Genomic DNA, 14,954 nt, shown 5'->3' with positions numbered 1-14,954 from the left:
TTTTTGTTCTTGCATTTTTGACACTTTGAAGTCTTGGATTGGACCACTTCTCAAAAACCCATCTCAATTCATTAAGGATCATTGAGCTAATAGCATTAATTAGGCTCAACTTAACGAATGTCTTCCATTTTTCTATTCTGTGCTTTTCTCGCCCTTCACATAATCACATATGATGAATAGATCACTTTGAAACTGACGTGATAATTCATAATGAATGGATTGGTTTTAAAAATGACATGATAATCAATAAGATATTTTATGATGAATGATTGAATATCACTTTTGGAATCTTTGGGACACTGAGTTTGCTAATAATATATAGATTATAATAGTTTGTAAGTTATATTAATCTATATTTTGGATGCATACTATTTTAATTTGAATTTTATAGTCTGTGTTTAAAGTATATACTATTTTAGTCCGAGTAAGAAATAGTAAATACGATGACAAAGAGGGAATGCGGAGATGATAAGTAGAAATAGTAATATTGTAGTTAATTGTATGTTATAATAGTTGAAATAGATGATTGTAAATATAGCAATCAAACAAAAAATATTAGCAGATATGGCACAATACAAAAAAAAATCTATAAATATAGTAAAATTTAGATTCAGCTATCGAAGTTTATCAGAGATAGATTATATTACTAATAGGAGTCTATCACTAATAAAAGTCTATCAACAATAGAGTCTATCACCAATAGATTTTGTTATATTTGCAATATTTTAAAATGATACTATACACTTAATTAATAGGGTAATTACATTGAGTATCACATTTAGAGATAATAATTAAGTGTATAGCAACATTTTTAAATAATTGTAAATATAGTAAAATCTATTGGTGATAGACTTCTAACAATGATATGGTCTATAATCAATAGACTCTTACTAGCGATATGGTCTATCACTGATAGACTTCGAAAGCAAAATATAAATTTGTTATATCTACAAAAAAATTTAATTTGTATCATATATGCAAATACTTTAGGTCTTATTGTTATTTTTATATTTGCCTCTAATTATTAACCTTAAAAATACCATCAAGTTGAAAATATAAATTATTATAATTGGAACTCGAAAGATATGAAATGGAGTATTATAAAAAGTATGTTTGAGTATATTTAGTTGGTGTTGGGAGAGTTTGTTTTTGAATAATGAGGGTTATTATGTATATGTGAAAGTTATTGTGAAATTATATAATGTAGGGTTTATTGGGGTAGAACTAACTCGTGGGTGTAATACATTATTAACTTAATAGGAAGAACAGGAAATAAATGAGAAAACATTGTTGTCACGCCATAGAATTAATTAGAAAATGTCCAAATAACAAACCCATATAAAAGAAATAATTGAATCAATACTATTGTAATGGGATATATGTGAGACCCACTGAAGATATTAATATAGCACCATTGGGAAAATACAATTTTATTTTATTTTGTGGTCCAAAAAGCAAAGAAAAATAAAAGTGAAAAAGGGCTACCAAAAGATATCTCACTTTCCTTGTCCCCTTGGTCCTCCCCTCATGCATACAAACCTAACTTTCCTACATATATAAATAAATTATATTATGGTCCACAATGTTCTCTCCCAAATAATAAATAAATAAAATTCTTTTCCTTTCCATTAGTGAGTGGAACAAAATAATTAGCACTGCTCTTTTGGAAGCTTTTGTCTTCTATGCCTAATTAGTTAATTAAATATATCCAATAGAGTTTATATAAAATCTAATAAGTTTAATCAAATTTTAATGTCACAAAAACTTGTCTCATTAGGGGCAGGTGAGATTATCCAAAGAGTTTTTATATGTGTGTATATATATATATATATATTTATATATATATATATACATCCTAAAAAAAAAAAAAAACCTTCCATTCAACTAATCTCAAATTTTATTTAAATAAAAAATTTTGAACTTTCAAAAGTTGCAATACTATACTCTTAAACTTTCATAAAACGTTTAAAAAATATTCTTGGAGTATAAATTTTTTAGAATGGTAGGGATATATTAAGACATGAAATGGTGTGAAAGTGATTTAAAATGAAAATTTAGATCACTTTATCATCGTTTTATCACCACACAATTCTAAATTTCGGTAACAATTCGAAATTTCAAGAATTTTTATTCGAAAAGTAATTTTAAAAATATATATGTTGGGGAGTAATATTGTAATTTTTAAGAGTAGAAGAATATTTTTGAAATAAATGGTAATATTTAATTTTTATTATTATTTTTTTTAGAAACTCAAGAGTATATATATATATATGTGTGTTATTAATTTAGCCTAAAAACGTGCGTATAGAATAAATAGTATAATAATATGACTGCAGTATATGGTATGAGTTTATTGAGAGTTAAAATAAGGTTTTTTTTTTACTACAATATAAACCCAAATTTGGTTGTTAAAAAATTAAAAATAAAAAAAATAAAGCCTCAAATTCTGGGGGTAAAATAGAAATTAGGGGGGACATTGTTAAAACCAATGGTATGGCCTACTGTCATACACTTGAGATTAAAAACTAATTAAACAACTTAAACAGTTATCTGTTATGTTATAATATTAGATGTTCAAACTTCCATACTTTTATTTGTTATACTAAATGCAATCAAATAACAAAAATATTACTTAATATCAAGAGATAAGTTCTAACAATATTGTCACAACATTAACATAATTCAACTGGTACAAAATATATGTTTTCGACTAAAAAATCAAAGTTTAAATTTCTATTGTCGAACTTAAAAATTGTGAATTTGATAATTGAAAGGATTAGGTTTATTTGATCCGTAATTTTTATAACTTAAAACATTTCATGGACGTCCTATTCTTTCTATTAAAAATTAGGAAAAGTTTATATTTATATCCATTAAATTTTGAGGTTGTATCAATTAAAATTTTAAACAAATAGTTGTATCAATTTATGTCATAAATTTTCTAAATTAATTGACCTACACTCTCTAGGAATGGTTTATAACTTTTTCTACTTAATTCCATTAAAAATCTACTCGAAATCACTTAATTAAAATTATTTTTCCCTAAAAAACTTAACAAAAGTAGAAAAAAAATTATCACGTAATTCTTCTTCAATAGAGAGGAAGGCAAAAAAAAAAAAAAAATCACTCATATTAATAAAAAGTTCACTACTATTTTTCTTATCCCAATATTTCTCTCAAATTTTATTACTTTAGTTTTTATATTTAAAGAAGTCTTAATATGTGTGAAAATTATGCGTTAATAATTTTAAAATGAAATCTTGGTCGAGGTATTAATTTTATATGCTTATAAAAGTTTATGGTTTTAATCGATACAATTATTTGTTAGAGATTTAGGTATGGACTTGGCCTTCTAACTGTGGAGGATTGGTTAATTTTTTGAAACAAGCTAAATCGATTGTAAATGAACTAGTTGAGAGGGAGGATTATATGGTCTTCCTCCCTTGTGTTATGGAGTATTTTCAGTTGTCAATGCCTGGAGTCCTTATGTCTAGACATCATGTGGTGCTTTGGGCTAGTTAACCTCCTCCGATTTAGATGTAATATCCCTAGATACTCTTTTATTGCCTATCTCCCTGCCCCAAATCGATCGGTTATAAATGTGTGATCTTATTATTGGTGTTCTGATAATACCTAATGTCTATATTTTCACAGAGATGGAGTTGAGTCTTGAGATAATGTACTCTTTGGTGTCTTTTTAGTCATACTATTTGTGTAGATATATGCTCTTGTGATGAGAGCGTTCCCATAAGATCTCTCATTGGGATACTGAGTTTAACTAAAATTTTCATTTTAGTGAGGACAATCAGTTATGACATAACATATGAAGAGTTGTTTGGTGTGATGATATTTATAATATTTGGAGAGAGTGTAACATGAAGCTACCTTGTGTCTTCCCTAAGTAGTCAGTCAGGTTGTGCGGGTTGAGATTTTCCTTTGGTTGTTTTAAGTGGCTTGGAACGTCTATTGAGATGATTCAAGTAGGCTCTTCTCTTTAGGATCTTTTTTCATTGATTTGTGGGTGCTTTTTATTTTGTGTGTTTTGTTGCATATCTTTATTCTCGTGTTTTATTTTATATTTTGTTGTGTGTTTGTTGATTGAAGTGAGATTCCATTCTCTCTATTACAATTCAGTACATTTGAAAAAAAAAAAAAAATCTTATAAACATAGTTGGATGCTTGAAACAGTTACCTAAGTTTATGTTCTTTTAACTATTATTGTTACCCTATATGTATAATTTGAGTCTTAAATTAGCAAAATCTTAGGCTAATTTAGATGTCTTATATGGTTCATTCTTTATATATTTATTTATGTAATTTTCATTGTAAATTCATTCAGATAATATCAATAAAATATCATATTCAACTCCAATACCATGATATTCTATTGATGCAATTTGAATGAATTTACAATGAAAATTACACAAAAATAAATATACAAAGAATGAATCATAAGAAATAACTAAATTAACCTAAGGTTTTGCTGATTTACAACTTAAATAATACATATATGTAACAATTATGAAACCTTTGATTGTCACCCTTTAATTTTAATGGTAAACTTTAATCCAAACACAAGGATAATAACAGAATATTTAAAAAATGGACATCAAGCTAAAATAAAAGTTGAATATAGAGACTCGACTTGTAATTATATATATTTTTAACATAGTTGTCAGAAAGAAACTTGTTTTTTTTAAAAAAAAAAAAATAATAATAAATACTGTCGACTAATTAATACTGACAAATGAGAACTACATACAACTTGCTTAGGATTCTAATTATTTCTTAAATAAAGTACACAAACACAGAGAATGTTTCAAAAGGAAAATTCAACTAATTTTAAAATTTTTAATTTTTCGTTAGAGAAGAAAAATGTACGAAGAAGCTATTTTTATAATTAACATGTTGATCACATAATAATTTTTAGAAAAATAAATTATCATATTTCACCTGATTAATTATTAGTTAATAAAATATTCAACCGACTTTTCATTTTGGTACTACAAAATTAGCTATTGCACATGAATTGCCCCATCATTAATTAGCTTGCATTCAGGCTAATTAAATGGCCATGTTGTGGAGCCAATGCCTATAATTACATTATTAATTAAGTTTGTATTTTGACAATTAAATTTATCCAAAAGATGTATACTTTAATTTGTCTAATATATATAATATGTATATAGTCTAAATTGTCTTATGGATTTATTGCAATCCACAATTAATGCCATAATTAAAAGTTGTTGTATACCCAACTTAATGCTAACTTAACCATTTTTTCGTTATTAAATCTTGTTCACGTGTTAACAAGAGAGACTTACCTATTAAAACTTTTACATTCATCTATTTTTATTAACTATATATCTACAAATGGATAACCATTCACTCTTTGATACGCTGCATAACACCTATAGATTTTCTTTTTAATCTTCTTATCAAACTTATTTGTGCCTTTTAATTAAACTAAGATTGAGTATTTGGGCCTTTCATTTATGGTGATGGTTTCGAGCTCCAATTATAATAATCGTTTCTAACTATTATAAACTATAATTAATTGTAGTACTATTCCCTCTTTGTTACATTACGTAATATCATTTTCTATTCATATTAAAATAGTTTGCAACCTAAACACAAACTATTATAACCTACAAGGAGGTGTTTTGGGCAATGAATTGGTTATTATAGTTAAGTTATAATAGTTTGTATTTAGGGTATAGATTGTTTTAGTTAGGGTTATATAATGCGTTTGAGATATAAAATTATTTTAGTTTGAGAAGAAAATAGTAAACACTGTAACAGAGAATAAAAAAACGATGAAGGTAAAATAGTAAAAATTGTAGCAAATACTAAATACTTTAGCAAATGGTGTTTTGGGGACGTTTGAGGCAAGAACTATCCTAAGGCTATATAATAACCACTCTTGCTACATAAATACTATTTTATATCATCCAATTAGTTACGGTCAATATACTTACTATTTGCTATAGTTTTTACTATTTTATATTCATCATTTTTTTATTTTTTGCTAAAATATTTACTATTTTATTCTCAAATTAAAATAGTTTACACCTCAAACACAGACTGTTATAATTCAAACTAAAATAATTTATACATCAAATACAAATTATTATAATCTAATTATAATAACCTAAGACTATAATAAACAACTCTTTGCTCCAAACATTTTCTAAATTATTATAACTCATAAATTATAATAATCACAAATTAAAATAATTAATTCAGTGTCCAAACATTCTTAATAGAGCTAAAGACTACCAACTTTCAACAAAAAAAAAAAAAAAATAATAATAATAATAAAATAAAATAAAGATAATATATATACGATGATTTGAAAGAGTGGTAGAAACGTGGGGGTAGGAGGAAAGTAGGAGGGAGGTGAAAATCAAAGGAAAAAAAAATACAATTTACATTTTTAAAAGAAAAAAGGACAGGAAAAAAAATGAAAAATTGCACGTGAAAGAATTCCTCCATGGCCATAGGCATAGACAAAGCGACTTCTTTTCACTTGAAAAAAAAAAACAAAAAAAAAGAAAAAAGAAAAAAAGAGGAAAAAACAAAAGATGCTTCCTTTTAGCTTCTTTAATTTTTGCCATTTTCACGTGGTCTTTGTCTTTGCCATTTTCACGTGGGCTTTTCTAAACTCTCTCACACCCTTTTTTTTAGGTGGTTTTTACATATATAAAAATAACTAAAATATTTACGATATATAGTAAAATTTTAAAACTATCAATGTTACTAATAGACACTGGTGGAAGTCTGTCAATATCTATCAACATCTATCATTGATAGTTCTAAAATTTTACTATATATTGTAAATATTTCCAACAGTTTTACCATTTGAAATAATTTTTCTTTTCTTGCTCCATATTTTCTAATTTACATTTTTTTTTGTTTGAAAAATCACTATTCAAGTGCACAATATGACATAGATTTACAACAATAATCACACTCTCGAAATTTCAAGACAATATATGTTGATGCCAAATTTTGGCCAAGAGAAAATGTACATGACTCTTCATCATGTGATCACAACAGTAAATTTGTAATTCGGAAAAGAAATAACCAGTACTACAAAGAAAAATGGTTATGATGCCTAAATTAGTAAAAAAAAAAAAAAAAATTAAATAGGGAAGAAGTCAAAAGTTCTAGTTTATTCGTTAATTGAAATAAAATATTTCTAAGTTAAAATCTTAAAGATTCTTCATAAGATTTCTTATTATTCAAGAAGTTTCTTGGAAGATAATTTTGGATGATTGGATCTTATACTTTGATCAAGATCAATTTGTGGCCATTAAATCTTCCACGTTGTCCAAGGTCAATTTGTGACCCTTAGATCCTTCACATTGATCAAGGTAAATTTAGAGTCATTAGATTTGCTGAGTTTCTTTGGACTATAAATGGGTGAGAACCCATATTTGCTAAACCATCTAAAATCTTCAACAAGTGAGCAAAGTGCAAGAAAATTGAGAGAGTTTCTTCTTATTAAAGAACTTGTTATTTTTCTATAAGAAAGAAATTTTATAACTCATTATTATTCTCTATCTATTTTATTTGCGATCTTACTCTATTTGATCACAATCTTCAGTAATTAAAATTTGGAGGGTATATATTGACTTATTTAATTTAGTTGAAACATGATTTTTGGATGATATTTTGTTTTTTTTTTTTCCTTTTTATTTTAGTTGAAGTTTCTTTCATAAACATGATTTACTTTAACTCACATAAACTTCGTTATCCAATTAGACAAATAAAAATTAAATGTGACATTATGTGAAAATTGGTATTGCTAGGAATGTGAACAATCGCCAACATTCACTGACATCTTTGTTTGCATTTCAGAAAAAAAAAAAAGGGTAAAATCATGAAGTTTATATCCAAAGTAAACCATAAATATTGTGTCACTTGTAAGAACGATGTAGAAATGAGTTTATTTGAAATCATATTTTTATCTTTTTCAAAAAAGTGATCGATGATTGATATCTATGACTTATATTCTGTAGCTACATCAAATTATGGTTCATTATGAAATATTCATAAAAAAAAATGGTACTTGAGAAACCATTGGCATCAGCCAAATATATGCATGGATACGGATTTTATGATACAAAATTAAATTTGTTTAGCAAGGTTCCAAATTAAAAGACTTGATGTCCTCTTACTTTGAAGTCCACAATAAAAAGATTTTCTTAATTCACAACTTTAATCCATAATTACCTTTGACTTTAGAATCATTTAATATATGTTCCAAGACAAAATTATGAAACTTTTACTTTCACGTAACTTCAATTTTTTTTCCCGAACAGGCCAATCATTTTGTCTCGATTATAATACTTCGATAAAACACGATTTATGTTTTTATCTCATTTTATTCGAAGATTAGAAACACGGGATGGAAGGTGAGCGGAAAAGGCTTTGCTTTGTTTCATAGAAAATGGACTAAGAAGATTTTGTTTTGTTTTTGTAATGGTAGTGGATGCATCTGTTACTACGGTATATGAATAATATTACTTAAAATATCCGTAAATTAATAATCTTATATATGAAAAACTCGGAGCTAAATGACTTCAAGTTACCTTCTTAAGACAATTTTACTTATTTTAGTATCTGAGTTTTATGACTAATTGTTTTCGAAGACATAACAAATTACATTTGTTATATAAAAGTAGCACCACGTCTACAAGATTAACGAATTCTACTTTGTGGAGTATAACAAACTTCAACGAATTTTGAAATGGAAAATGTTATAAGAGAAAAATGTTGATAGAAAAAAATGAAAAAGAAAAAACAATTTGAAGAAAAAGTGAAAAATCCAATTTGAAGAAAACACATATTTATTGATTAATTCGTTTACTATTTGAATAGTTGTGTTCATTCTTCGAGTTAGTTATTTACGAAGATATGCATCCGTCCATGAAAGAATGCAACTCATGGAATTGAAAGGATTTGACCCTCAACGAAGAGTCACATACTATTTATTCCAACAATCCTTCCATAAACGGTAAGTCGACAATTTAGGGATAAAAGAAGAAAAAAACGGCATTCGATATTTTCCTAATGAAGAACCTATAATAGGTAAGCAATAAAACCATGAACTTTTCCTAGTGAAAATCAATCGAGTTTACATGGTTAATTAGAGGACTCGATACCTTGAATTATTAACGTTTTAGAGTAAACTAAGCTAATAGAAGCCACATAGTTTCTCATTCTAACAAAGTTAATTTCTTATAATTGTATTCATTTTGACCTTGAACATCACTTGATCTCATGAATATTTTAGAGAATTCGCCTTAAAATTTCTCATAGAAGCAGTCATTTACACTCACATAGGTGATTCCTATAAAAAACATCATATATGCTCTTATAAATAATTATTGAAATACTTATAGAAACCATTAAAAGCATAGTGCTTACCCTAAAACCACACTTTATACTGTCTCATCATCGTTAGAATGGATAAGAGAAAATTTCAAAGTAGTGCTTATTAAGTTATCCAAAGATTGGTTTGCCTGTTGAACCTAGATCTTGGGATCTCCAATCAACTAGGTTGGATTGCGATTAACTTTTTAAAATATAGGCTATCATCCCATTATCCTTTGGTGAACTTTGAACCAAATGTCTTTGTTAGACCTTTCATAACTAGATCCATTATATTATCTTTTGACTTTACAAAATCAGTTATGATAATTCTACTAGAAAGTTGTTGTGTGATTGAATTATGTCTTTGTCATATATGTTAAGACTTATTATTATTCAGTAGGACATATAGGTTGTATTCACACTTTAGGAATACTATCAAATTTTTGTAGCCCATTCAAACATATCTCAACCTCTTTTAAAATTGTTTTCCAATGTTCTAAACTTAGATTTATCAATTTGGGAATAGTCATGATATGAACCGCCTAGCTCCAAGTTATTATCAATATTTTCTTTATTAAATTAAATCTGTTTTATTGTTTCCAATTTTATCATTTTTTAAACATGTTAAATAAGGGTAATTTTTTCGTTTTATTAATGGCACACATTAGGTTTTGGAAGGCTATATAAGGCATGACCATTAGGTTGTACAAAACAACTTTTGGATCTAGAATTTGAAATGATAATTTTACTGTGTTGGTAATGAAGATTCATCACCAATTTTGTAATTCTTGATCTAGGATTGTATGCTTGAGTATTTAGGTAAGTCTGATGATCTTGTAGTATGATCATCTTGTCTGTGGAATGTTCAAACCTTTAAAAGAAGTTGCTTACAAAAAAAATTTGGATTTAAAAAAAGAATTCTCAAAATTATAGTTTTAATTGATTGCTGAAATTTGAGTTGAAAAAATTAAAAAAGAAAAAACAACAAGAGCATAGCTCAACTGACATAGTGTTTGTACTTTCGACCTCAGTCTAGCTCAATTGACATAGTGTTTATATTATCAATCTCGTGGTTTGAAGTTCGATTCTCTCACTTCACACTTTAATTACAATACTTCTGTAAAAAAAAATTTGCCAACAAGACCATAGCAATACTATGGACTCGAGATTTGAGATTCAAATCCCTGTTTCACACTTTAATTACGATACCGAAGGATGGGGCTTTCTGGATGCTGTGTATCTGAAATTGAAGAAAAATATGAATTGGAGCCGTCTTCAAAACGTGAAAACGTTTAAATCCTGCTGAATGCAAAAATGGAAGAAACAAATAAAGGGAAAAGAAAGAAGCAAGTACGTGAAGCCAACACGTCAACTAAGCAGCTCAATTTTCATAAGTTTTAAGCTGCCGAATGCATTTAATTATTAAATTGGAGTTTTGGTAAAATTAGGTCTTTAGTTTTTATTCCTAATCTCTCTCTTTTTTAATCATTGATTTGTCTAGTTGTTTGTAATTTTTTTTTTTTTTTTGTTCATCTTGGATAACTCTTTGAATCTTGAATTTTTAAATTCTTGATTCTTAATATCTTGTTTTCGTTGCTTCATTGTCTAGTTTGTTGAATCTTGAATATTAGGTTCTTAATTTTTAGTTTTTCATTTTTGTGGAATTTTACTGGTTTTTTACCTTGAGTTTGACACTTTACAATCATTTTTGCTTAGTTTGTTTCTGACTTGCTGATCTTGATTGCAAAATCTTGGTTCACAATCCTATTGAGAGAATTCATCTTCGAGAGAGAGTGCCTATGTTAAAGAGTGAAAATATGAGTGAACTTCGTCCTATCGAGTGAAGCATGTGAGGGAGTGAATTGTGAAGTACACTTTTCGTTTGCTTGTTTTATTGTGCAACCATGCTCTATCAAAGAAGAAGGCGTGTTGAAACTCGAGGTAGAGATGCAAAACTTAGAGAGGCTATACCAGAAGGTTTCGCAAAACTACGCAATTCTATAAGAAAATATGTTACGGAAGTAATCCAATTAGAATGGAGTTTGATGTGTCAAGTCTCAAGGAAACAGACATGCAAACTAGAACATAATCAACCACTCAAAGAAGAAGAAGATGCAATTTTTTCGAGAGCACAAGAAGAAGAATTAGATAGAGAGATTTCTGGCGAGGAAGAAGAAGAGTCATTAAGAGTAAAAAGATAAACAATTCTCAATCAAAATTAGAGAAAGAGACTAAGGAGGCAGAGACACTAGTAGAAGAGAATGTGCAAGAAAAATCTGATAGTAGTGTTCAAAGTATTGAAAATGAAGGAGAGATCAAGGGAGTGAGTCCGATTTTGAGAGTACATAATGATGAAATTATCTCCTCAAAATCACTTATCTTTGAGTCTATACACAAGAGAGCTTGTTATCACCAAGATGAAGTTAATCTTAGAGTATTATCTAGTTCTACTTATTTTGATTTTTTGCAAGACTTTAAAGCACTAGTGAAGGAGCAATAGTGCCCACATGCAAGGTACAAAACAAAGACGTTACTAGAATAGCTGAAGACATAACCCTGCAAAATTCCCTCCTATTCGATTTAGGGTTAGCAGATAGATTGTTCTCTTAGGTAGGTCTTGAACAATCGGACCTCGCCTTCTCTTGATAGAAAAAGGACTTGATTCATAGGTATTATGAATCAAATTTGTTCATTAGAGGGTTAGTAGGAACTTAAGGAACAAGATGTATTCACAGCGGTAAAACGGTGAACTTGACCCAGCTGTGATTACGAACAACCTGTGAATGATCGACTTACTGATTATGGTTATATCAAGTGAGGGGAGTTCAACTATAGGCTTTAGTGGAGTGACCCATTAGTTAACGAATGAGGTTAATTCCGTAAAATGAGTTTAACCAATTAATGTCGGATCGTTGGAGCCCATGATCTATTGGTCCGCGAGGTCCCCTACTAGCTCGTAAATGGATTAACTTTAGAGTAACTTAATTTGAAAGGTTCAAATTAGAATTAAACGTAATAGGAGAATTTATATTTAAATACATTTTAAATATATGAAGGTGGATTTGTGTAAAAATTAATTTAATAATTGATATTAAATTAATTGAATTATTTAAATAATCATTTATTAATTAGAAAAATAATTTATGAAATTAATTTTACAAAATTAATAAATCTTTTCAATTTTAAAATTAAATTGATTTTTTGAAATCATTTGGTTTTATGGAAATTGAAAAATTACAAAATTTACAAAAAAATGGAAAAGTTGGATTTTTCCATTATCATCTTCAACTAGCTCACACAAAACCCACTTACTTTTGCTTCATTAACTTCAAACATGAGTTGCATTTCATGGAGTCATCTTCTTTGCATGTTAACCTACAATAAATAAAGAAGGTTGAAGTGGAATTGGAGCATGCATTCAAAGAGTTTTTTTAAAAAAATTCGAGCTGAAGAATTGTTCTTCAAAGTGGGTTATAGCAATGAACTACTCTCCTAGTTTCCTTCCGTTCAAGCTGTTCTTGAGTCCCACAACTCATTCTAAAGCTCCAAGAGGATAGTGGGGAAGATGTTTAGGTGGTTCACAACAAGTTTTGGAGAAGATAATAGCTGAGAATCAAGATCTTGAAGAGTTCTACAAAGATATGACTTCAAACCCTCTTATATTAGATGAACATGCTTTAGTTTATGCAAAAATTAATGAATTAGAGTGCTTATTGATCTTTGTTACTTCCACTGCATGTTGATATACTCTTACACCTGTCGTATCCGTATCTCGTATCTGTATTCGTATATGTACTTCATAGACTGGGAGATATTCTAAAAAGTGAGAGAACCATATATCTTATTATTAATATATATAAAAGATACTGAAGATATTGATTAATTCTTAATATCAATGTTAAACGAGTATTTTAATCTTTGATTTTATGCCTGTTTCGTGTAAGGCATTACACTTATAAAAAGTAAATATTTGAATGAAATAAAGTAACAATGGTATTGACAAAAAATATAACAATTTTCCTTTTGGAATTAAAGTGATGGAAGACTAAACCTAAAAAAAAGATGGCCAAGGTTGGATACATGAGATGCCATTTGGAAAACTATTAAGTTGAAAAGTTATTTCCAAAATTGAATGATTTTAGGTAAAGGGAAGTAGAAATCTTTGCTTGTTGGTTTGGCATCATTAGACTTCATAAAGCTATTTCAAAAGCCTTCATTGTCTGCAACAGTTAGATACAAGTCCTTTTCAATGCCAAACATTTTACTTTATATAATTTTGTATTGTTATTTGATTAAACAAGGGTAACCAATAAAGTATAATCTTTATATATCCATGCCCCTTGTTTTGGTTGGAGATTCCAAGGTTCATTTTTAGATCCTAAAATCCTTCCTCTCCACACCAACAATAAAGTTATATACACATCAAATAAAAGAAAAGTTCCAAAAGTTATACATGTAACTTGGTCGTTCTTTTTATTTATCTATGTCTCGTCGTCTTCTAAGAATCATATCTAGCCACAACATGCATAATCTCTCAAAATTGTGTCTCACTTCTAAGAAACCACCTAAAGGAAGGAATTTCTTTTCTTTCTTGTTTGTTTTTTCTTACTATAAAAAGACACATAGTGAATTATGTCATTTGTTATCATATAGGCGAGAATGCTTTGGAATTTGAACCGATTTCAAATTAGGGTAAATTATAAATTTATTTAATGAACTTCGAAGTTTGTGTCTATTTTGATCTATAAACTTTCAAAAGCGTTAATAAGTCTTTAAACATTCGTTTTTCTGTCAAATAGATACATAAACTTCAAAAAGGTTTTCAATAGGTATTCTTAACCCTTCAATTTTGTGTCCTAGATCCTTGAGTTTTCAATTTTGTGTTGAATAGATTTATGATCTATTCGATACTTTTAGAAAAGTATTGATAGACATAAAATTTAATGTTCATAATTTTGTTAGATATAAAATTCAAATATATATATATATAATACATTAATTAATTTTTAAAAAATGTCTATTAAACATTTTGAAAATTCAAGGATCCAATTAGATAATGTTGAAAATTCAAAGATGATCAAATGAATATAAAATTCGATGCTCAATAATAGAACTTTGAAATTTAACATTTAAAATTATCAAATGAATATAAAACTCGATGCTCACAAAATTTAACATTTAAAATTATGTTTTTAAGTAGAAAAAAAGAATTTTATGACTAAAGCCATCCAATAATTTTATTCTAAGTTACTTATTTAATCTAGCCATATTTAAAATTTGTATCAATAAATAAAAAATTAAGAGTCTATATTAATAAACATATCATTTTCTTTTCCAACTAAAATGTTTCAAATTGTTTTATTTCCAAATAAAACAAAGAATTTTGTTGAGAGTTTCCCTTGACAATGCACTAGCAGGCCCAAGCCTAAGGAAAAACCAAGGGCTGCATCGAATTCGCATTTTTAAAAAGGAAAAGTCAAACCTTCGAATTCTTGATCAATGAATCGAGCTCGCCATTGATACTTTACAACTTTGGGGGTTATCCATCCTGACACCACTAACGTTACATGTAG

The sequence above is a fragment of the Benincasa hispida genome, chromosome 1 (genome assembly GCF_027475165.1).
Source record: "Benincasa hispida cultivar pf3 chromosome 1, pf3_genome.v1.1, whole genome shotgun sequence".
NCBI classification, from domain to species: Eukaryota; Viridiplantae; Streptophyta; class Magnoliopsida; order Cucurbitales; family Cucurbitaceae; genus Benincasa; species Benincasa hispida.
The sequence above is the reverse complement of the archived record's forward strand: the minus strand, read 5'-3'. Positions refer to the sequence as shown.